General features: G+C 41.5%; 1 protein-coding gene across 1 annotated transcript in view; it reads left to right on the top strand.

Annotated features, from left to right (window-relative positions):
- The window catches only part of LOC117359707 (beta-1,3-galactosyltransferase 5-like), a 36,953-nt gene extending 20,051 nt beyond the window's left edge, over nucleotides 1–16,902 (top strand). Inside the window, exon 3 of the mRNA XM_033942922.1 lies at nucleotides 15,623–16,902. The gene's annotated coding sequence lies outside the window, so the exon portion shown is untranslated. The remainder of the gene's footprint in view (nucleotides 1–15,622) is intronic.
- The last annotated feature ends 7,165 nt before the right edge of the window (nucleotides 16,903–24,067 follow it).

Genomic DNA, 24,067 nt, shown 5'->3' with positions numbered 1-24,067 from the left:
GTACTGGGTGTTACGGGAAGAATTATTTTGATGGGGGCCGATTCTGTCTGTCCTTTATGGCATTTTAATTAAATTTAGCTCACAACCTCCCCAACATGGCGTATTTTAACCTATTCTCTACACAGTAGATAATTAACATCAGGTCCTATCTAGAATTAACTAGGAGCTGTTTTAGTGAGGGCTCACTATGTTGTGTGAACAGCTTGCACAGCCATGCCATTTAGCATGAACTTGCAAAGCCCTTTATTCGCATATGGCATGCCTTCATTTGCATGTCGAGGCTACAAATTTTTGCAAGCCCACACAAATGTTTTTAAGGACTCTGGTAAAGGAGGACATTTTCTTTGTATCACTGATCCTGTTTTATCCATGGTAAAAAGCTTTTCTAAAAACACATGAATATGTTACATGTATGTAAGAATGCAAATTGCCAATAACATGCATACTTTTATGCATGCTGTCCAGTAGGCTTAATTTACCCTAAGTGGAATATTTTAATTTTACATATAGGAGTAAATCTATAATCCTGCGGTACTCCACTGATTTCCTCTGTCATTTCGGAGGGGGTGCCGTTCACCACTACCCTCTGAAGCTTACTTCCAAGCCAGTTCCCAACCCATTTCGTCAATGTGTCGCCCAATCCTATAGAACTCATCTTGCTCAGCAACCTGCGGTGTGGTACGCTATCGAATGCTTTACTGAAGTCCAGGTACTCTCCAACATCCAGCTTCCTCGTCACCCAGTCAAAGAAGCTGATCAGGTTGGATTGCCAGGATCTCCCCTTAGTAAATCCATGTTCACGGGGATCCCATAGATTCTCCTCGTTCAGGATCGTATCCAATTGGCGTTTGATTAGAGTTTCCATTAGTTTGCACACTATTGATGTGAGACTCACCGGTCTGTAGTTTGCTGTCTCCATCTTGGAGCCTTTCTTGTGGAGTGGAATGACCATGTTACTGATTTTTATCATCAACTGCCATTGGTTTCAAGTTGAGGCATAGGTTAAATTTAAGCTGGGCTATATTTGTTTTAAGGCACTAACAGGCTCAATTCCTGAGTATCTTATAGAATCTTTTATTATCACACATTCTAAACATCCTAGGAAAATTCATTCATTGTTTTCTTTCCCTTCTGTGAAAGGATATACGGTAAATACAAGAAATTTCAGGAACAAGTATTATCTTTTCAGTCAGCCTCATGGACTAGGTATTTAACTTATATATTTACACTCCCAACTTCATATCAACAATTTTGATGTGCCTTAAAAACATATCTTTTCAGGGAACACTTTGGAAGTTAGAAATCGGATGTCTATTCATTTGTATTACTAGGCCTTGTGAACTGCATAGAACTTAATGGTATTTGCAGTATACAAGTGAGTTTTATGTTATGTTATGGTGAGATGGTGCATTTATTATCTTGTTAGGACTGTGTACAGGAAAACTGAAGATAATTGTATAGATAATAGTGGAATATGTGGAATATCTTTTGTTCTTTCATTTGTATGACACTGTTTTTGATTAAAAATCAATACAGAATTAAAAAAAAAAGAAATGCACTTGAATTATAGATTATTTTTCAATGTAATACTTGGATAGATAATGTGTACAAATCTACTCTCTTATTCCTAGATGCTCAATAGTGTTCAGGTAAACTAATTCTAAAATTCTCAGAGGGGGTAATATATTTTTATGGGATACACTGAAACATAGTACTGTAGAACATTTGTATAAAATTGTTTTTATTTTTTTGTCTCCTATTTTTAAATTGTTATACGCTTTGAAGTACTTGACATTGTGTGTATACCAAATTTTTAATAAACTTGAAACTTGATGTGTCTTTGTGATATGTTGTTAATGTATGTGTATGGTCCATTATGTTCCTAATCTGTGTTTTCGACATCATTAGTGAGAGAGGCTAACACACACACACACCAGATTCTATACATTTGGGAGCCCAAATTTCCAAGTAGTGTGCAAATCTGGGCATGCAGTTTACAGAATAATGCCAGTTGCATGCCTAATTTACCCCCTTTTACAACAACGCACAAGAGTTTTTTAGTACTGGCCGATGCACTAAATGCTCTGCGCTGCTCCGAAGGTAATAGAATTCCCATGCACGTCGGAGCGGTGCAGAGCATTCTGCACTCCGGCCAGCACTAAAAACCTCTTGCACAATTTTCTAAAAGGGGGGAGGTAAATTTTAAATTAGACATCAGTTGCCATTGTGGTGTTAATAGGTGCTAATTGACACTAATTTGTAAATAGTTATGTGTTCAACTGCACTTAGGCGCTTCTCTATATGCACAGACCCGGATTCTATATAAGGCGCCAATATAATGTATCAATCAAGCAATGGCGCAATATAAAGAATCTCTCCTCCGGGAAAGATAGGCGCTGGAAATGTAGGCCAGGGTTTTCCAGGTCTACATTTACGGCACCTATCTTTGTCATGAATCATGCCTGCGTAGGTGCTGTAGGTCATCTAATGCCACTTCCAGCATTAGCCACGCCCACAGTCATGTTAGGCAACCTAAAGTGCCTACGTAGGTGCAATTCCAGCGCCTTGAAACTCAGTTAAAAATGTTGTTTAAATGCCTAATGGCACCTAAAAAAATCGACACCTTTTAGAGAATCCGGGTCACAGTGCCTAAATGCTCTAGCGCACAACTACAAATGAGGTATGAAAATGGATGCACAACTGCCAAATTCGAGCAACAGCATTTACACCAGTCTTTAACATGGCAAAAGTTCTGATGCCTAAAATTAGGTACAAACAAGCCAACTTACACCCTATTCTATAATGGCAATATCACATACAATCACTGTTACAGATTTGGTGCTTAGGTCCTGATTCTATAAACGGCGCCTAACTGCTAGGCGCCGTTGAGCACAATTGTCAGTCTTCCACTAGGCACTGTTTATAAAATCATGCCTCGTGGCACTTAAGCGGTCTTAGGTGCAGGCAGACATTGAATCCTTAGGGCACTGCCATTTAGGCCAGGGTTTTCTTGGCCTAAATGAGTGTGCCAAAGTCAAACCATGCCCAAAATTTGCCCTGAATGCCCAGAATCTGTCCCTAACCAAGCCTACTTGCTGGTAAGCACCTCGGAGCAGACGTCTACCTTGAAGTGGTAAGCACCTACTAGCTAATTAATAGTTCTTTAAATTGATTTATAATGGTGCTTTCAGTTAACAGCACCAATTAAGCCAATTTAAAAAATTAAGTTTGGCTAGGCACGTCAATCTAGTCATCTAACATCAATTGCCGTTTATAGAATCTGGGTCTTATTGTTCATATTTCTAGTGCCTAATTTTTGATGCCCTCTGTAGAATCTACCCTTTAGTGTCTTTTACTAGAGTATACCTAATCAGATATTTTGGTTACATATAAAAAAAAATTCAGAACTTGATTCAGAATTTGTTTCATTTTTATTATTTTGTAGAATCAAAAGGGTTGTTGTTAGTTAATCTCAAGTTTCTCAGTCAACATTCATTTATAGTGATTTACTTTCTGGTCATCTGTAGAATTTAAAATATGTTTTGAACATGAACTTGCTTTGAACTGTATTTAAACTTTAAAGGTACTAAAGAAAGACACACAAGACTTCAGTGGCTGCAATACATGAGATGAGGGCATATAAAGATGCATTGTGAAAGCATTTTTTATCAAGACCAGAGAGATAATAGAGTCGTATCTTGAAGTTCAACTTCTCATTGGACTCTGCCTGTTGTTTTTAGATCTCAATATTGTCACACCTGTGCCCCCAAAGGAAACCCAATATATAACTACATGATGGGGGGATGATACTGGGGTAAGGCAAACTGGAAAAGGACTTGAGGGTTTTGGTGGATAAAACAATGAAGCCGACGGCACAATGCGCAGCAGCGTCAAAGAAGGTGAACAGAATGTTGGGCATTATCAAAAAAGGTATCACTACCATAACGAAGGAAGTTATCCTGCCACTGTATCAGGCGATGGTGCGCCCGCATCTGGAATACTGCGTTCAGTACTGGTCGCTGTACCTTAAGAAGGATATGGCGATACTCGAGAGGGTCCAGAGAAGAGCAATGAGAATGATAAAAGGCATGGAAAACCTTTCATATGCTGAAAGGCTAGAGAAGCTGGGGCTCTTTTCCCTGGAAAAGCGGAGACTTATAGGGGACATGATAGAAACTTATAAGATCATGAAGGGTAGAGAGAAGGTAGAGAGGGACAGATTCTTCAGACTAGCGGGGGCAACAAAAACAAGAGGACAGATTCAGAACAAATGCTAGGAAGTTATTCTTCACTCAGAGGGTGGTGGACATCTGGAATGCGCTTCCAGAGGAGGTGGTAGGGCAGAGTATGATTTTGGGTTTCAAAATGGGATTAGATGATTTCCTGAAGGAAAAGTGGATTGAATGGTATAGTTAGAGGGTTACTATACAGGATATTAAATGATTAGGGAATAAAATGTTTTAGGTAAAAGATCACTTATAGGTCATGGACCTGGAGGGGCCACCGCAGGAGCGGACTGCTGGGCATGATGGACTCATAGTCTGACTCGGCAGAGGCGATGCTTATGTTCTTATGTTACTTCAATCTGGCGTAGTCCCTTCAGAATTAGGGTGCCTTTCAAATTGGTTACCAATAGGCAGTTGCCTATCTTAGCTTATCTCCAAGGTCCCTTTAAAGAACACCATGTAACCATGTGAGCATGGAAATATAACCAAAAGAAAAGGTTACTCAAAACAAACTAACTCTAATGCCAGCTCTGGACTTTAGTAGGCAAATTATATACAGTCCTCTTCACCAGAGTCTTAAGGTTAGTCATACATTATGCAGGAAAAGAATACAATCCTTTAGCTTAATGCTTCACTCCTCCATTTCCCTATATCTCAAGATTGAACTCAACTCAAAAAAGCCCTCCTCATGGAGATTAAGAAATTATCTATTTGCAGAAGAGGATATTGTTACTAAACTTAAAGAATTTACAACCAATTTTTTTCAAATAAACTCAGTTGATCAGGAAATAGCAACTTTCATTGTGTGGGAGGCTTATAAAGCTACATTGCAGGGAGAGTTGATCAAACTTTCATCATGGAAAAATAAATTATCCTTACACAAAGAGAAAGTTCTTTTACAAAGTATCAAACATTTAGAGAAACAACACATGGATGATCCCTCTCAACATTCATAAATCTATTACCAACTTCTAAGACTTAAATATGAATACAATTCTCTTCTCTCTCATAAAGCTAGACGAGACTTATTTGTCCATGCCTCTGGACAATATTTGGGAGACACTATTGTAGGGAAATCCCTTGCAAAATATCTTAGAACTAAATGGAAAAAATTCACCATCTCCTCCATACTGACTGATTCCGGTCAATCGAAGATGAATCAGGCCTCAATTATGTTCCAATTTGAACAGTTTTATGCAACTCTTTATTGTTCCAAATCCTATTCATCGACTTTAGACATTGATACATATTTAGAACACATTTCTCATCCTCAACTTCAAGAAAATCTCAAACAGGACTTAGAATCCCTGATCTTAATTCCAGAAATATTATCTGCTATATCCTCATTAGCAAAATCTATCAAAACCACTCTGTTTGACAAATTCATCACCTAAACAGACCAATCCACGCTCACTACCCCCTACAACTCAAAGCAATCTTCAGGCAATTCCAACCCCTCTCACTTTCCCTCCCACTTTCAACCCCTCTTACATTTCCCTCCACTACTACCCTTTCTTCTGTAACTTTCTCCTCATGCATTTGTAATTCGCTGAATGTCCAGCCTTCTTTCGATGTTGAACCGCCTAGAAGTCATCTGACTATGGCAGTATAGAAAAATAAAGTTATTATTATTATTAGTCCGGCACTTGGATACTCATGACCTGATGAAAGCCAATCAACATGGCTTCAGGAAAGGGAAGTCATGTATGACGAATTTACTTCAATTTTTTGAGACAGTGAACAAACAAATTGATAGTGGACAACCGGTGGATATAATATACTTAGACTTCCAGAAAGCGTTCGACAAGGTTCCACATGAAAGACTTCTCAAGAAACTACAAAGCCATGGAATAGAAGGAGACATACTGAGATGGATAGACAAATGGCTGGAGAACAGAATGCAGAGGGTGGGCATAAATGGGAAGTTCTCAGACTGGGAGAAAGTGACTAGTGGTGTGCCTCAGGGCTCGGTACATTAAAGGGTAGATTCTACAGAGGGCATCAAAAATTAGGCACTAGAAATATGAACAATAAGACCCAGATTCTATAAACGGCAATTGATGTTAGATGACTAGATTGACGTGCCTAGCCAAACTTAATTTTTTAAATTGGCTTAATTGGTGCTGTTAACTGAAAGCACCATTATAAATCAATTTAAAGAACTATTAATTAGCTAGTAGGTGCTTACCACTTCAAGGTAGACGTCTGCTCCGAGGTGCTTACCAGCAAGTAGGCTTGGTTAGGGACAGATTCTGGGCATTCAGGGCAAATTTTGGGCATGGTTTGACTTTGGCACACTCATTTAGGCCAAGAAAACCCTGGCCTAAATGGCAGTGCCCTAAGGATTCAATGTCTGCCTGCACCTAAGACCGCTTAAGTGCCACGAGGCATGATTTTATAAACAGTGCCTAGTGGAAGACTGACAATTGTGCTCAACGGCGCCTAGCAGTTAGGCGCCGTTTATAGAATCAGGACCTAAGCACCAAATCTGTAACAGTGATTGTATGTGATATTGCCATTATAGAATAGGGTGTAAGTTGGCTTGTTTGTACCTAATTTTAGGCATCAGAACTTTTGCCATGTTAAAGACTGGTGTAAATGCTGTTGCTCGAATTTGGCAGTTGTGCATCCATTTTCATACCTCATTTGTAGTTGTGCGCTAGAGCATTTAGGCACTGTGACCCGGATTCTCTAAAAGGTGTCGATTTTTTTAGGTGCCATTAGGCATTTAAACAACATTTTTAACTGAGTTTCAAGGCGCTGGAATTGCACCTACGTAGGCACTTTAGGTTGCCTAACATGACTGTGGGCGTGGCTAATGCTGGAAGTGGCATTAGATGACCTACAGCACCTACGCAGGCATAATTCATGACAAAGATAGGTGCCGTAAATGTAGACCTGGAAAACCCTGGCCTACATTTCCAGCGCCTATCTTTCCCGGAGGAGAGATTCTTTATATTGCGCCATTGCTTGATTGATACATTATATTGGCGCCTTATATAGAATCCGGGTCTGTGCATATAGAGAAGCGCCTAAGTGCAGTTGAACACATAACTACTTACAAATTAGTGTCAATTAGCACCTATTAACACCACAATGGCAACTGATGTCTAATTTAAAATTTACCTCCCCCCTTTTAGAAAATTGTGCAAGAGGTTTTTAGTGCTGGCCGGAGTGCAGAATGCTCTGCACCGCTCCGACGTGCATGGGAATTCTATTACCTTCGGAGCAGCGCAGAGCATTTAGTGCATCGGCCAGTACTAAAAAACTCTTGTGCGTTGTTGTAAAAGGGGGTAAATTAGGCATGCAACTGGCATTATTCTGTAAACTGCATGCCCAGATTTGCACACTACTTGGACCGTGTCCCGGTGCTTCGCAGGTGAAGACTGAGCAGAAATATTCATTTAGTAGTTCTACTTTTTCTGAATCTACCACCGCGTAGTTTCCGTCCGGTTGTCTAAGGCGTACTATACCGTCTGTGTTCCTTTTCCTATCGCTGATATACCTAAAGAAGGATTTGTCCCCTTTTTAATGTTTTTTGCCAGAGTTTCTTCCACTCGACGTTTGGCCTCCCTAACTGCTGTTTTGACTGCTGCAGATCTGGTCTTATATTCATTCTACTTTAGTTTCTCCTCTCTGCGTGCATTTGTAGGAAAGAAATGCTTTTTTCTCCTTAATGAGATCTCTTCAGTGAACCATTGGGGTTTGTTGTTTCTTTGCCGTTTATCTACTGATTTTATGTAGTGATTAGTTTCTTCGTGTATGGATGATTTCAGGTACGACCACATAGTTTCCACATTGCCGGTCTCTGCTTGGTCCTGCAGCGTGTGATGAACGAGATCTTCCATGCGTGCGAAGTCGGTGCCCCGGAATTTGAGCACCTTTGTTTTTGTAATTGATTTAGGGGATCCTTTCCCAATGTTGAACCATACCATGTTATGGTCGCTGGAGGCTAGAGTATCTCCTACCGAGACCTCTGAGACGCTTTCCCCGTTGGTGAATACCAGGTCTAGGATCGTCTGGGCCCTAGTGGGCTCCGTTACCATCTGTCTGAGATATACTCCTTTTATGGAGTTCAAAAGCCTCCTGCTGCTGCTGGTTGCTGCTGAAAATGTGTTCCAGTCTGCATCAGGCATGTTGAAGTCCCCTAGCAGCACAGTGTCGCCCCGTAGAGTTATATTCTCTATGTCTTCAATTAATTCTGCGTCCATGTTTTCCGGTTGTCTTGGAGGTCTGTATACCACACCAAGATACAGGCATTTTTTACCCCCTCGTGCCAGGTTCACCCAGAGGGACTCCCCGGTATACTTGACATCAGTGATCCTGGTGGTTTTGATGTCCTCTTTAATGTATAGTGCTACCCCTCCACTTAACCTGCCCTCTCTGTTCTGATGAAGTAGATTGTACCCTGGTATAGCCATATCCCACCCATGTGCGTCCGTGAACCAAGTCTCGGATATTGCCACCACGTCTAGGTTGGCATCCCTTATTTCAGTTTCTAGTTCTAGAATTTTATTGCCTAAACTGTGTGCATTAACATACATGGCCCTCCACACTTTGTGTTTGTGTTTGCTTAGTCCCTGTAAGGCTATTCCTGACTGAGTCTGTGTGGCTCCTAGAGAACTGTTTGCAAATTGGGTCCTTACCTCTGAAACCGAGTGTCGACTCGTCCCATCAGGATAGTTCCTTTCCACCCCAGTATATGAGTAGGTCCCCTCCCCCAACTTACCTAGTTTAAAGCCCTACGAAGTAGGTGGGCTAGTCGGTGTCCGAAGATGTTCTTACCTCTGCTGGTCAAATGGAGTCCGTCTGGTCCCTGTAGTCCCTGCAGAGCCTCTCTATGATCCAGGAATCCGAAGTTCATATCTCGACACCATCCTCGTAGCCATTCGTTCGTTCTCAGGATGCATTCATCTCTGGCTCTTCCCTTGCCTCTAACTGGTAGGATTGATGAGAAGACTACCTGCGCACTTGTCTGCTTCAGCCTCTCTCCCAAGGCTCCGAAGTCTCTGGTGATGGTTTCTGGGGTGTTCCTGGCAGTGTCGTTCGTATCTATATGGATAAGAAGCATAGGAAAATGGTCATGAGGTGTAAGTAGTTTCCCTAGGCTGGTGGTGACGTCCCGTATTTTGGCTCCAGGCAGACAGCAAACCTCTCTTGATTGTGCATCCGGTCTGCAGATTGGTCCCTCGGTGCCCCTCAGCATGGAGTCCTCAATGACTATAACTCTGCGCTTCTTCCGTTGTGGAGGGGGAAGTCGGTCAGCAGATGGGGTTGCGTGTTGGGCCTGTTCCTGTTCTTCGTGCTGGGCCTGCTCCTGTACCTTGTCGGCAGCTTCTTCCTGAAGAATCTGGAATCTATTCTTCAGGACGAGTTGAGGGGTTGATGTAGGGTTGGCCTGTTGGGGAGAAAAAGAAGAGGATGAAGAGATTGAAAAAAAGGGGGGGGATCTTCTATGTTTACCCGTGGAAGAGGTCACCAACTGCCAGGTGTCATTGCCGCCAGCCATTTCCTGTAACCCAACTGTTGGCTTGAGAACTGATGATTTGGGTGTCTCAAGAATGGACTTGTCGTGGGTCTGCTCTGTAATTTGGGACAACTCCTGAACGACTCCGTCAATGTAGGCTTCATCCTCTCGGATGCTTCTCAGGCGAACCACCTCCTCCCTGAGGCTCCGTAGTTCTTGCATGAGGGCTCCATCCAGCTGAGCAGCCTCCTCTGTCTGCGTGGAGACTGTAGTGTAGTGTCGGGGGGTGGATTCGGTCTGCACGGAGACCTCTGTCCACCGTCCTGAGTCCTCCTCCCTTCATACGCAGTCCGTGATCTCCTCCAGGGTCCCCATGGTGGCTGGAATGCTGGAATTGATTGTAGCCTTGGCGCTTCTAGTCCTCCCTGCCATCTCCAAGTTGTGAATTAGGTCAGCCTGTCAGCAAATTAGAAAAAAAGAAAGGACAGTTAGAAAAATCCTACTGAGAGCTAGTACGAGATTATGAAAGATTAGTTAAAAGGCACTAGGGTGTTTAACTTGAATTTTTCAAGTTAAATTTAATTTCCTTTGTTATTTGAATTTAGTTATGATAACTTCACCAAATTTAATGTGGGCTAGAAAGGAATTTTGTTAGATTTTTGAATTTCTTGATTGTATGGAGTCGTTTCTTATCTTGTACTGTTCTGAAGAATTGTATAATAAATAAAATTTGGGGGAAAAAAAGATGGAACAGATAATAGTTGTTGGTCCATGGATCTAAGAGCACGCGAAGGTGTGTATGGTATCAATAGTTTATATATAAATTCAGGCACCTATGAGATAATTGGTTTAAATGAAAGCAGTATTATTTTATATGAGATCCGATGTAACACTGGAAGCCAGTGAGCTTTTTCTAAAAGCGGTGTTACGTGATCGTATTTTTTGGCATTTGAGATTAGTTTTATTGTCGAGTTCTGGAGCTAGCTGGCGCTACCAATTGTGCTACGGTTTTGTAAAAGGGGGGTAAGATAGGTGTCTAGATGGACTAAGGATGTTGATCTAGGTGTCAACCTTTAACCATCTTTTATAGAACCTGGGCCTTAGTGTGCACACCCATTAAGAAGAGTGGCCTCTATCACATACTGGCAAATTTTGTATAATCCGCCTAAAGTTAGGCACCTAAATCGGCACGCCTGGACAATGTAGGCACCTAATTGTAATTGGATTAATAGGCTTAATCAGTGCTGATAATTGGCACTTAACACCTCATAATTGGCCTTAACTGGACTTAATTGAAAGTTAGATACCTAATTCGAAAATACGATTCTATAAAAAGTAAGCGCCTAGTCCATACCACCTACATAAAAGTGCACATGGTTAGAATCAGGCGCATGTTTTCGAGTTAGGTGCCTCTTTATGAATTAGGTGTTGTTTGGTGCCTGTCTTCAAGGGCCTGATGCTAGCGTTCAAATCCTTGCACGACATGGTGCCGGGCTATGTGACAACCAAGCTTCCCCCTTATGTGCCGAACAGATCCCTTCGCTCTCAGGATGAAATATGCCTCAAAACACCTCCTGGCCATGCCCTACAACTGATGTTCCTACTCTCACTTCATACCAAGCCACTGGAATCGACTGCCCCTGCAGATCAGATCCCTTGAAGGACTCCTCACCGTTAGGAAAGCAATAAAAAACATACCACTTCACCTAACTCCCCTGCCCAGGACCGATAGATTACAAAGAAATGTATGTGTCATGTTAGGATAAAATCTTGAATTGAAAAATCTTCCACTATAACTATGGAAAATTTAACCTGCATATTGTGTATATTGGTATTAAATCCTTAATGTTTGTCAAGTTAGAATAATAACTTGTTTTGAAAAAAAAACTTGCACTGTAAGGATAACTTTGGCAAATTGTAACCTATAAACTGTTTATTATATATAGTGGCATTAGACCCCTAGTATGTATCGAGTTAGGATAAAACTTGCATCGTAAACTTGTACTGTAATTAAGTCGTCGTAACCTGTTAACTGTATTTTATGTATATTTAACCTGCAACCCGTTCTGAGCTTTTTGGGGGAAACGGGATGGAAAACAAATTAAATAAATAACTTAGGAAGAGGTATTTAGGTGAAGATAACCCTGGCATAAATAGGGTGTGCCTAAAATTTGGATGAATAGCAATGCCTAGCACCGTGTAGATGGCACCTAGCATGATTCTATACAGTGCGCCTAACTTTTATAGAATTGCACTTAGCACTGCACTAATTGGTGTTGATTATTTAGGTGACCTTTACAGAATCAGGTTCATAGGGGCAAATTCTATAAATGGTATCCCAATTCTAGGCCGTCGTAGGCGTTCTACTGCTGTCTAACCAGCCAATTGGGATGCCGAGGTAGGCAGCCTACATTGTAGATGTTTTTACAAGCCTAGGAAAACATGTAGGGCCATCTAAGCTTGCCCAAGGCTAGGTATGGGCATGATTTCACCCAGAAGTAGCCTTGGGTGAGCTTAGGCAGCCCTGGGTGTCTCCCTAGGGCAGTGATAGGCACCTGAAATGTAGGCCAGCAAAATGCTGGTCTACATTTCAAATAGACATGGCCACAAAGCAGACACCCCCAAACCCACCTCCACAGAAAGGTGGACCTTCCCCTTCCTGGTGCATCATGGGATGCATCAGGGAGGGGCCTAAGGCCCTGATTGGCCCAGGTGCTTAAGGCCCCTCCCATAGGAGGGAACTTAGGTGCCTGGGCCAACCAAAATCTTAGGCCTCCCTCCCAGTGCATTCTGGCCAGATCCTTTAGGCCACTCTCATCTTGTGGGAAACATCCAAGTCAGACTTAGATGTTCTTATCAAAAATGGCCCTCCGTTGGTTTATATTCAAGTGTTCCACCCCCATGAAATGTGTTGCCAGAGGATGTGGTAAGAGCGGTTAATAGCTGGTTTTAAAAAAGGTTTGGCCAAGTTCCTGGAGGAAAAGTCCATAGTCTGCTGTTCATAGTTCATTGTCTGCCCTGGATCGGTGGCATGGAATGCTGCTACAATTTGGATTTTTGCCAGGTACTTGTGACTTGGATTGGCCTCTGTGAAGATGTGATACTGGACTAAATGGACCATTGATCTGACCCAGTATGGCTATTTTTATGGTGACCAGCATTTCACTGCCTCTTCCCTGTTCCTCCTCCTCCTCCTGTGGTGATTGCCATTTATTTCCCTCTTCTCTGTTCCTCTTCCTCCCTTGGTGACCAGTATCTCTCCCTCTCTAACCTCCCTCCTTCCCACAGTGACTGATACTTCTCACTTCCCTCCCCTCTCTTTATGGTTACCGGCACGTCTCTCTATTCCCCCGCCTACTCCCCAAAGTGATCAAAATTTCTCCTTATCAATAATCCTAGATGTTGATGCTGACACAGAAGTAACTGCAAGCAGGGCTGGTCTGGGGCCTTGAGCATTTGTGCATGCTTGAGGCTTGCCAGGTCCCTCCTTCGGGAGATAGTAGGCCTTGAGCATGTGTACAGACCAGCCCAGCATGTAGTTACATCTGTGTCTGTGTCAGAATCAGCATCAGCATCCAAGCTGACCAGTAAAGAGAAATGCCAATCCCTGTAGGGAGGGAAGAGAGTTGTCACAGTGTCTGTGGGGGGATGGGGGAGGACAGAATATCATGCTGACTTGACTATAAGCTGGAATTCCAATTTATGGTCCCAAAAATCTGAGCTTATAATCGAGTTTATATGGTAAGTCTTATTTGCTTTTTGACTTAAAACAATGTTTGGAATTTATTGAAGCTAGGGATCTATAGGTGCTTCATATTTGAATAACTTCCTCCTTCAAGCGTTGCTCCAGATACTACCTGCTGCCCCTCATTAAGATGTTTTTGTGTATCACTAGCTCTTCCCATTATCAGTGGCCCACATGCTTTCAGTTTTTCTCTATTTAGGATGGCTCTCAAGTAACTGATTCCTACTCTATACAGGCCAATCCAGAGTTAACCTGAGAGATCTTGAGTAAGTTGGGTAAAATTTATAGTTGAATCTAACAAAAGTGGTATATAAGAACACAAAAATATTAGAACAAAAACTGTTAGAATTTAGTGGAATCTACTACAAAAATATCACATTTTAGAATATGTTTTATAATCATTCCTCTCCTTCAAAGTTAAATTTTATAAATTTTATGGAATTTTCATTAGGGATGGGCAGCATTACCGGGCTTTTCATCTACTCATAGATTGTGTGAAGCAAAAAAAAAAAAAAGAGAGAGAGAAGAAAAGGAAAAATACCCATTCATACGCCAACAATTATTACAGATGTGAAGGGGCATAATCAAAAGATACATCTAAGTCCGTTTTGGGCCTAAGTTGCTAGTCGCCCAAAGTCAGACATGGGAAAAGGTCCCTTTTCGAAAAATAAATCCAACATATATTATTTTTTTTCGAAAAACATCTAACTGTACGTCCAGCCATCTGATCATCCAGACCGCTAAGTCGTCCATCTTTATACCCCATTTTCATCCAAAAATTCATCCAAGTCAAAAACGCCTAGAAAAAGACCTTTTGGACGTGGGCAGGGTCAGCAAAGTGATGGACTGGACACCCAAACATTGCACCAGAGTAGTAGGGTACCTTACAGGGCACTGCTGTGGAGTTCACAAAAAGGGTGCCACATGCACATCTCACCACAACAACCTTATAGGTCATGGTGAGCTCCCCAAAACACCCCCAGAACCAACTAGACCCACCTGTCTACCACCCCAATAGCCCTTATGGCTGCAGGTGCCACTTATATGGCAGTATATATGAGTTTGGGGTTTATTTTGGGGGGCGCATATGTTTCATCATGCATGCAGTGGTTAGAGTGGCTTATGGGCCTGGGTCCTCCTCTCCATGGTTCACTAGCCCACCCCCAGACCACTTAGGCCATTTCTGTGCAACTCTACTAGGCTTTCCTATGCCAGGCTGCCAGGTGCTGATGTTCTGGAGGCAGATATGTAAAGTTGTTATTACGATTTTTATGGCGGGGGGGGGGTCAGTGATCACTGGGGGAGTGTGTAGGGGTCTGTACTTTGTCCCTACAGTGGTTATCTGGTCACTTTGGATACCTTCTTGTGACTTAGACCTGGTTTTAGATGGCCTACGTCACAACGTCCAAGTTACATCTAGGCAGTGTTGTAAAACTTTCAGTTATACATACAGTACGACTAAATCTAGGATGGCCCATGTTCTGCCCAAATTTGGCCCTCACCACTCCTCCTAAAATGCCCTTTTTAGCTCTGGGCATACTGCAGCACTGTGAAAGCCTAAATCATTTTTAGATACGTCTAAACCCGGTTCAATTATTGGCACTTGGACGACTTGTCTCACTGATCGTCTAAGTGCTGATTTAGGCCGGTTTTTAGACATATTTCGATTATGAGCCCCTTAGTCTAGGTTAATATCAACCCGAAAACTAAAATCGCTTCAACTACTCCTTCCATCTCACAAAGGGGTTAAATACAAACACAAATTGGCACCAAGACCTGGAACAACCTCCCAACTGACATCAGTATGGAAACATTTCTCAACAGATTCCCAAAAAATTTAAAAACTCTCTTCTTTGAAAGCATACACACAGTAGACAACTAACTCAAAATACCTAATGTCACTAAAATCCCATACTCAATTTAAATGTTATACCAATACAGTCATAGAACTTCTATGCTCCCTTTCCTATCCATTATAACTCTTCCCTCCTCAAACAGCTATAATGTAACATAAACATTCTGTAATTCCTTATATTGTAAGTCACCATGAACCTGTTTAGATATAGCGTGACTCAGAAATACTAGATTAGATTAGTTTAGCAGAGTTTGCATTAACAGTCAGTATGAAAGCCAAATCTGTTTCATATATTGAGAAATGTACAAATCTGTTTTTTATTTGTTGAGGTTCACGAGGTTTCTGAGCAGCAAAGGATCCCAGTTATAATGCGGCATGGCATTCAGAGGGGGAACCTGCAAGGACTGGAAATGCTATGCCATCAAATGACAAAAATAGAAACAAATCATTCTTGTCAGAGCCCTCTACAAGTTTAGCTGTGGTTGAAAAAGTGTTAAGTATATTCTCTGGTTCTGATCTCTATTCCACCCAAGTGCTTCATGGGAGGTGCAGATAGTCAGATCGAGATGGAAGAAGGAAAAGTGGAAATCTTTCATTATTTCTGGGATTATGGGAAAGGGAGATGCTGGTGCTGCTGTTTTCCAGATCCTGAACACAACACAAACAGAAATGTGCTTGCCCAGATTTTTTTAATCAAATCTTGGTAAATCACTTTTATTTATTTAGAACATATGCTGGTTCTGGTTCTAGTCTAATTTTGTTTTTAAATATTCTAGCTCACAGACTAATGATTACTGAAGATACGAGTAGGATATTCCTGATTTTATAACCTTGGAAAATATAAATAAAAGTATATAGTGGGTCAAAAAATAGCTTTGGACTTGCCTTACATTTTACTTTTTTAGATCGAGTTAAGTCAACAACAAAAAGGCAAAGTATTTTCCCACCTAGATCAAGAATAATCAGAGTGTCTCAGAAACTACAGTGGTCTTATTTACCTTGTGTTTATCACCCAGACAACTAAGTTCATTTGCTAAATATGCAACTTTGAAGTTTAAACTATTTTTGCTTTAGTGTCTGAACTGTGCTTTAGATAAATCAATCATTAAAGAAAGAGCAATGTGAACAATACTAACTCAATAAATTCCAGCACCGGACAACTGACTACAACCTTCATGCGAAACTAATGGTTTACTCTTCCTAAATGTATATCTTACATGCCTAAGAAATTCAGTATCAGTGAATCATTCTACACTAGATGAACTTTTAAGATAAGAAAACAATGCAGCCTTTGTTACACTCAGTCCTAGATATATTTTTAATTCTGATTTCTTTCAATGTACTATAACTCCCAATTAGCCTTAAGAACAACAATTTGAAACTACTTTATAGGAAATAACCTAACACGGCCAGTGTTTCGGCTATTATGCCTGCCTCAGGGGTCCGCTTCCAAAATAGTCCTGCTTAGGAAGAACCAATGCTTTGAAATAAAATATCACGCAGGAAAAAAGCAACTCGTTAGTTCCTCTCCCATCGGGATTTTGTTGTACAAATAAATAGTCAGAGAGAAAATTTTATCTGCTGTCTGGGTTTTTTCATCTTCAGATCCCTCTCCTTTGGTGTTTAATGTACAGGGAGGGTGGGGGGGGGGGGGTTGGGGAGTTGGGAGGAAATATTGATAATGATATTTTAGGTAACTTGATTTCATTTTATATTATTTACTTGGTTCTTATGTTATTACTATATGCAAAATAATGTAATTATTGAATGATAGTTCTGTTATCTATATAGACATTAGTGTTAAGACTGAATGCAATAATATACTGTTCTTTGATTTATATAACACTGTTCTTGTTTAAAAATCAATAAATATTATTAAAAAAAAATAAAAGAAACATCTAAGTCTGATTTGGACATAGGGTAGTAGTCACCCAAAGTCAGCAGCGGCAAAATGTCCATCCTCGAAAAGTACATCCAAAATATAAATTTTGAAAATCGTCTGTCTGTATGTCCAGGTTTTTGATCATCCAGACTGTCTATCTTTATACCACATTCTTTACCAAAAATTCGTCCAAGTCTAAAACATCCAGAACAAGACCTTTTGGACGTGGGAGGGGCCAGCATTGTGATGAACTGGCTACCCAGACATGGCAACAGAGCAGTGGGGCACCTTATAGGTCACTGCTGTGAACTTCAGAAAAAGGGTACCACATAAACATTTCACTGGAACTCCCTTATAGGTTATAGTGAGCCCCCCAAACCCACTATACCTACCTGTCTACAACTCCAACAGCCCTTATGGCTGCAGGTGGCACCTATATGGCAGTAGAGTAGGGTTTGGTTTTTTTTTGGTGGGTTCACATTTTCCACCATTGATGTAGTGGTTAGAGTGTCTTATGAGCCTGGGTCCTCCTCTCTTTGATTCACTAGCCCATCCCCCAGACTACTTACTGTGCAGCAATACTAGGCTTTCCTATGCCAGGTGCTGATGTTCCAGAGGCAGGTATGTGCATTTTTATTCTGAACTTTTTGGGGGGTGCGACAGGGTCAGTGAACATGGGGGGAGGGAGTGTGTGGACCTATAATTCTATACTTTTAAGGGGTCTTTCTCTACCTTAGGTAGCACTATAGTAGTAGCTTCTGTAAAGGATCCCTTAACATCACCAGAATCGATCATGTAATTAAAGAATTCTATTAATAAGGAGAAAGTCATTCTTAGAAAGTTTGATAGAACTCTGTGGTCAGCCCATTGGGACCAGGGGCCTTTTTTGGAGCCATGTTGTACAGAGCCTCTGTCAAGTCAGGGATGGTGAATGGAGAATCTAAAATAGCATTATCTTCACTAGATAGAGTGTTATGAACTAGATTATGGAGAAAGGAGTCAGGAGAATGATCCTCAGTCAGTTCAGATGTGTATAACTTGGAGTAATATTTGTAAAATTGTGTTAAAATACCAGGCGTAGCTATGACTGAGTCATTGTCATCAGTGTGAATGGCAGAAATATTAGTTTGTTATGCTTGTCCTTCAAGTATGCAGCAAGCTGGTGCCCACATTTATTATTTTCTGTGTAATATTTTGCAGATTGGATGAAAACCTGCGAGGCAGCCTGTTTGCTCAAACAGGTATTATAATTGTAGCGGAGCCCTTGGAGTTTTTTTACAGTCTCTATATCTAGTGGATTGGATTAGTGCAATGATTCCAATTTCTTTATTTCAGATTCATAGGTATAAATTTCCTGTTTAGTGCTCTTCACAAGATAAGCTGAAAAGAAAATGATAACACCTCTTATATATGCTTTAAAAACATCCCAGATGAAAATCCAGTTGCTATCAGATACTGTATTGAATGTAAAGTATTCCTGTATAGCCTTAACTATGGGGTCCTTTTATCAAGCTGCGGTAGGGGCTTAACGCATGTAATACCATGCGTTAAACCGTCTGCCATGCTAGCCGCTAACGCCTGCATTGAGCAGGCGTTAGTTTTTTAGCCGGCCATGGGGGTTAGCACGTGATGAAATGTCCGACGCGCTAACCCCACTAGCGTGGCTTGCTAAAAGGAACCCTCTATGATCATGAAATGTTTTATCTTGCAAAAAAGATGAATTGAATCTCCATGGTTTCTGTGTATTATTGGGCCAAGGGTAGTCTAAGGTCAGCAGTATAGCAGCATGGTCTGAGACGCTAATCTCTTTAATTTCAGAATGTAGAATTGATTTGACAAGCAAGGGTCTGATAAAAAAATAATCAATCATCGAATAGGAGTGAGGTTGAGCATGGGTAATTGGACGCCAGCGCACTCATAAAGCTGCAGTTGCCAATTAAGCTGCTAGCTTTCACTCAAGGTGTGCAAAATAACAAAAACATGGAAATGACGCATAACGCAAGGTTTACCAAAATAATTATTTATTTATTGCTTTTATTTTTCCATCATGGAACTCAAAAGCTAGTTGCGTTAGCGGGAGGTCGTTATAGTTGCCAAAATGCTGGCCTTCTGATAACGATCTCAATCTCATACTTCGAAGCTCCCCAATATATACCTTCAGTCCGGTTTGACATCATTGGCCGTGGGCCAATCAAATAACAGAGGTGGTCTTTAAATTTGGACAAAGAAAATTCCTTTACATGTTTAAAAGTTTTAGAAATCATATTTGTTTTTTACATTCATCCTTGAATATATGTAAACATTTTATAACATAGCCAAAGAAATGTTATCTGAAACTGCTTATTTGTGTCGAGAAAACCTACATTAAAAGTGCTGAAAAGTTCTTGGCTCTCTCAGCATCAGAGAAAGGAGGGACTGTTTCCCCCTTTCTCTCTGAGCTGACAGCTTCAAATTTCACTGGCATACAGATTCAGAAGCCTTCCTATGCTGGAGACTGCTACAGCAGTGTCTGACTCTAATTATTTCCAGATGTTGCTTTAGGATTTTTCCTTAGTGTTCCTTATATAAACATTTCACTTTAAGTACCCCATCTTTTACAAATCACTCATATCACCACATATCACATATTCAGGGCCCCCAAACATTCATAGTTTCACACATTAGATGTCATTCATATTTAATGCATGTTATATCTCAGTTTGGGATACGTAATCTAATATGCTCTTCCTAACCAGCCTAAGGCACATCTGGTATCAATTAGAACCACGAGGCTAAAAGCGGGAAAAACCTGAACAAAGACTAGGGATATAGGCTGAACATAAAATGGAGTTCACTGCCTCAAGATGGAGTTCATGTATATCCAGATTTCCTTTATGATCTAGCTTAATAGCAAAGTACATAAAAGAATATTATTATGCTTATCCTTAATGTTAATCTGTAGTGTGTTTTTCTGGCCTTAGCTACATCCATATTCAGATTTATATTCACCAATTTTTCGTACGCTTCTATTGGGTGTGGCCTTAACTAACACATATGCTTGTATCTAACTAGAGTTACCCAGAATCATACGAAAAGCAGGCGCTTTTGTAGAAAAACTCCACAAAATACTGCACTATCATGTCCTGACGCCATTCCATTACCATCCCATAGACATCACCCCCTAATGGCCACGAGCCACTACTGCTCAAGGTGCAGAGAAGAAGGTGTAGTCATGATCTTCCATATGGGTGATACTCCAAGGATCAATTAGCTTGAATTGGGCAATAATATCTTGTAATCTATGCCAAGCTTTGGTCTTCCTATGCGTATACATTGATTTTTTTATCTTTGAGTGGGTCTTGAACTAGGTTGAAGTTGCCACCAATCACATAGTGGGTATCCTGGTAACTATTAAGCTTAAAAACTAAGCAAAAAACTCACAATCATCAATATTGGGGCCATAAATGTTTAAGAAGTCAATCTCAGCATAGTTAACGCTGAGCCTGACAGAGACCCATCTTCCCTGCGTGTCAGTGTCATGGGAGATAACCTGTAGTCCCCCAGTTTTTCTAATGAAAGTGAGGACACCATTTTTTTTTTCAACGGCAGGTGAAAAGAGTGGTGGGAAGGCCCAAGGCAAAGACAGTTTTTTAGAGGCCTCAGCGTCTAGATGTGTTTCCTGTAGGACTATCACATCAGCTGACAGGTTGGATAGGTAATTCAAGATTTTCTTTGATTTAATTGGATTATTTAATCCCTTAATATTGAGGGTAGACCATACTAGTGGCATGGGAGAGAAAAAAAAACAGTACTAAGTCAGATGTATCATAAGAAATGAGTTGAGAATAAGCCTACAATAAAAATGCATAAAGAAAAGTAGCTGAATGGTCAAAAACCTGGAGCCTGTTTTTTTATAAGAAAAATCAAGAGTGCATATCTATATGGCTTAACACGGGTCAGTGAGCCATGGGCACACACAAAGCAGAAACTAAGGTAGCAAAACCTGCAAGAGAACAAGCGAATAACATCTTGCAAAACATAAGCACAGTGAAATGCAGTACAAGCTCGGAGGAAGGAAAGGTGAATAGTGGACAGTGGAGTCCCTCAGAGTTCGGTGCTGGGGCCGATCCTGTTCAATATGTTTGTGAGTGACATTGCTGAAGGGTTAGAAGGAAAAGTGTGCCCTTTTGCAGATGATACCTAGATTTGTAACAGAGTAGACACCGAAGAGGGAGTGGAAAATATGAAAAAGGATCTGCAAAAGTTAGAGGAATGCTCTAATGTTTGGCAACTAAAATTCAATGCAAAGAAATGCAGAGTAATGCAATTGGGGATTAATAATCGGAAGGAACCGTATATGCTGGGAGGTGAGAAGCTGATATGCACGGACGGGGAGATGGACCTTGGGGTGATAGTGTCCGAAGATCTAAAGGCGAAAAAACAGTGTGACAAGGCAGTGGCTGCTGCCAGAAGGATGCTGGGCTGTATAAATAGAGGCGTAGCCAGTAGAAGGAAGAAGGTGTTGATGCCCCTGTACAGGTCATTGGTAAGGTCCAACTTGGATTATTGTGTTCAGTTTTGGAGACCGTATCTGGCGAAGGATGTAAGAAGATTTGAAGCGGTCCAGAGGAGGGCGACGAAAATGATACGAGGCTTGTGCCAGAAGATGTATGAGGAGACACTGGAAGCCCTGAATATGTTTACCCTAGAGGAAAGGAGAGACAGGGGAGATATGATTAGATGTTCAAATACTTGAAGTGTATTAACGTAGAACAAAATCTTTTCCAGAGAAAGGAAAATGGTAAAACCAGAGGACATAATTTGAGGTAGATTCAAAGGCAATGTTAGGAAATTCTACTTTACGGAGAGGGTGGTGGATGCCTGGAATGCGCTCCCGAGAGAGGTGGTGGAGAATAAAACTGTAACTGAGTTCAAAGAAGCGTGGGATGAACACAGAGGATCTAGAATCAGAAAATAATATTAAATATTGAACTAAGGCCAGTACTGGGCAGACTTGTATGGTCTGTGTCTGTGTATGGCCATTTGGTGGGGGATGGGCTGGGAATGGCTTCAGTGGCTAGGAGGGTGTAGATGAGCTGGAGTAGGTTTTAACGGAGATTTCAGCAGTTGGAACCCAAGCACACTATCAGGCAGAGCTTTGGATTCTTGCCCAGAAATAGCTAAGAAAAAAATATTTAAAAATTTAAATTGAATCAGGTTGGGCAGACCGGTTGGACCATTCGGGTCTTTATCTGCTGTCATCTACTATGTTACTATTTTACTATGTTAAGCTTACACTGAGGCGTAATCACAGGCAGAGTGAATATATCAGCACAGTATAGCAGAATATGCAGTAATACAAAGCAAAACAGCAATCAGCCAGAATACTTATCAGGTGCAATCAATTGTACTCAGTGCAATTTCCTCGAGATATTCGGTGAGGTCAGTAGGGTTAGTGAAGTCCTTGGAACTGTTATAAGAACATAAGAACATAAGAAGTTGCCTCCGCTGAGGCAGACCAGAGGTCCATCTCGCCCAGCGGTCCGCTCCCGCGGCGGCCCATCATGCCTATTGCCTGAGCAGTGGTCCCTGACTATTTCTATAACCTACCTCTACTCCTATCCCTATGGCCTACCTAACTCCTATCTGTACCCCTCAATCCCTTTGTCCTCTAGGAACCTATCCAAACCTTCTTTGAAGCCCTGTAACGTGCTCCTGCCTACCACAGCCTCCAGAAGCGCGTTCCATGTATCCACCACCCTCTGGGTGAAAAAGAACTTCCTAGCATTTGTTCTAAACCTGTCCCCTTTCAATTTCTCCGAGTGCCCCCTTGTACTTGTGGTTCCCCATAATTTGAAAAATCTGTCCCTGTCTACTTTTTCTATGCCCTTCAGGATCTTGAAGGTTTCTATCATGTCTCATCTAAGTCTCCGCTTCTCCAGGGAGAACAGTCCCAACTTTTTTAGTCTGTCAGTATATGAGAGATTTTCCATACCCTTTATCAGCTTAGTTGCTCTTCTCTGAACTCCCTCAAGTACTGCCATGTCCTTCTTGAGGTACGGCGACCAGTACTGGACACAGTATTCCAGATGTGGGCGCACCATTGCACGATACAGTGGCAGGATGACTTCCTTCGTCCTGGTCGTGATACCCTTCTTAATGATACTGTAGGTGATTGTAGGTGATGCGCAGATGGGCTGGGTACATCATACTGAATTTTGTCCCTTACTGCTTTAGTTTAGGTCTGTATTCAAGCAGCATCTTTCTCATCTTAGCAGTATGTTTCCCTAGGTCAGGGACAAACAGCAGGGTATTCCTCTCAAACTTTATAGGGGCCGTGACACGTGCCTGCTGCATGATGGTCAGAACTTGGGAGTAGCGTAGCAGATGCACTACCCTGGGTCTGGGATACTTTCCGGCATCATTAGGCAGTGAATTCGAGGGGACCCTGTATGCTCTGTCAGTTTCGAATGGGAGATCAAAGGTAAGATCCAGCAGCTTGGGCAGTGTTTTTGCTAGGAATTCAATCATGCTCCGTCCCTCCCGCGCCTCAGGGAGACCCAGAATCCTGAAGTTGTTACGATGTGCTCTGTTGTTAAAGGGCTAGATTCACAAAGCGCACCGATCGTATCTGATCCATGAGGGATCCGATCTGATCCGCATCCAGGGGGCTGATTCTCAAATCGCCCTCATACAAATGAAGGTGATTGGAATCACGCCCCCATCCGACTGTCAGGATCGCTCTCTAGCGATCCTGACGCATGCACAGATCATCTGTAGATGATCTGCGCATGCTTAAGAGCAGCGTCCATTTTTAAAACTTTTTTTTAAAACTAGTTTTAAAACTTTTTTTGCGAGCCCGTGGTTTTAACCCGCTTTAAATCCACGGATTAAAACCACGGGCTTACACTGC

This window comes from Geotrypetes seraphini, chromosome 4 (assembly GCF_902459505.1).
Source record: "Geotrypetes seraphini chromosome 4, aGeoSer1.1, whole genome shotgun sequence".
Lineage (NCBI taxonomy): Eukaryota > Metazoa > Chordata > Amphibia > Gymnophiona > Dermophiidae > Geotrypetes > Geotrypetes seraphini.
The sequence above is the reverse complement of the archived record's forward strand: the minus strand, read 5'-3'. Positions and strand labels throughout refer to the sequence as shown.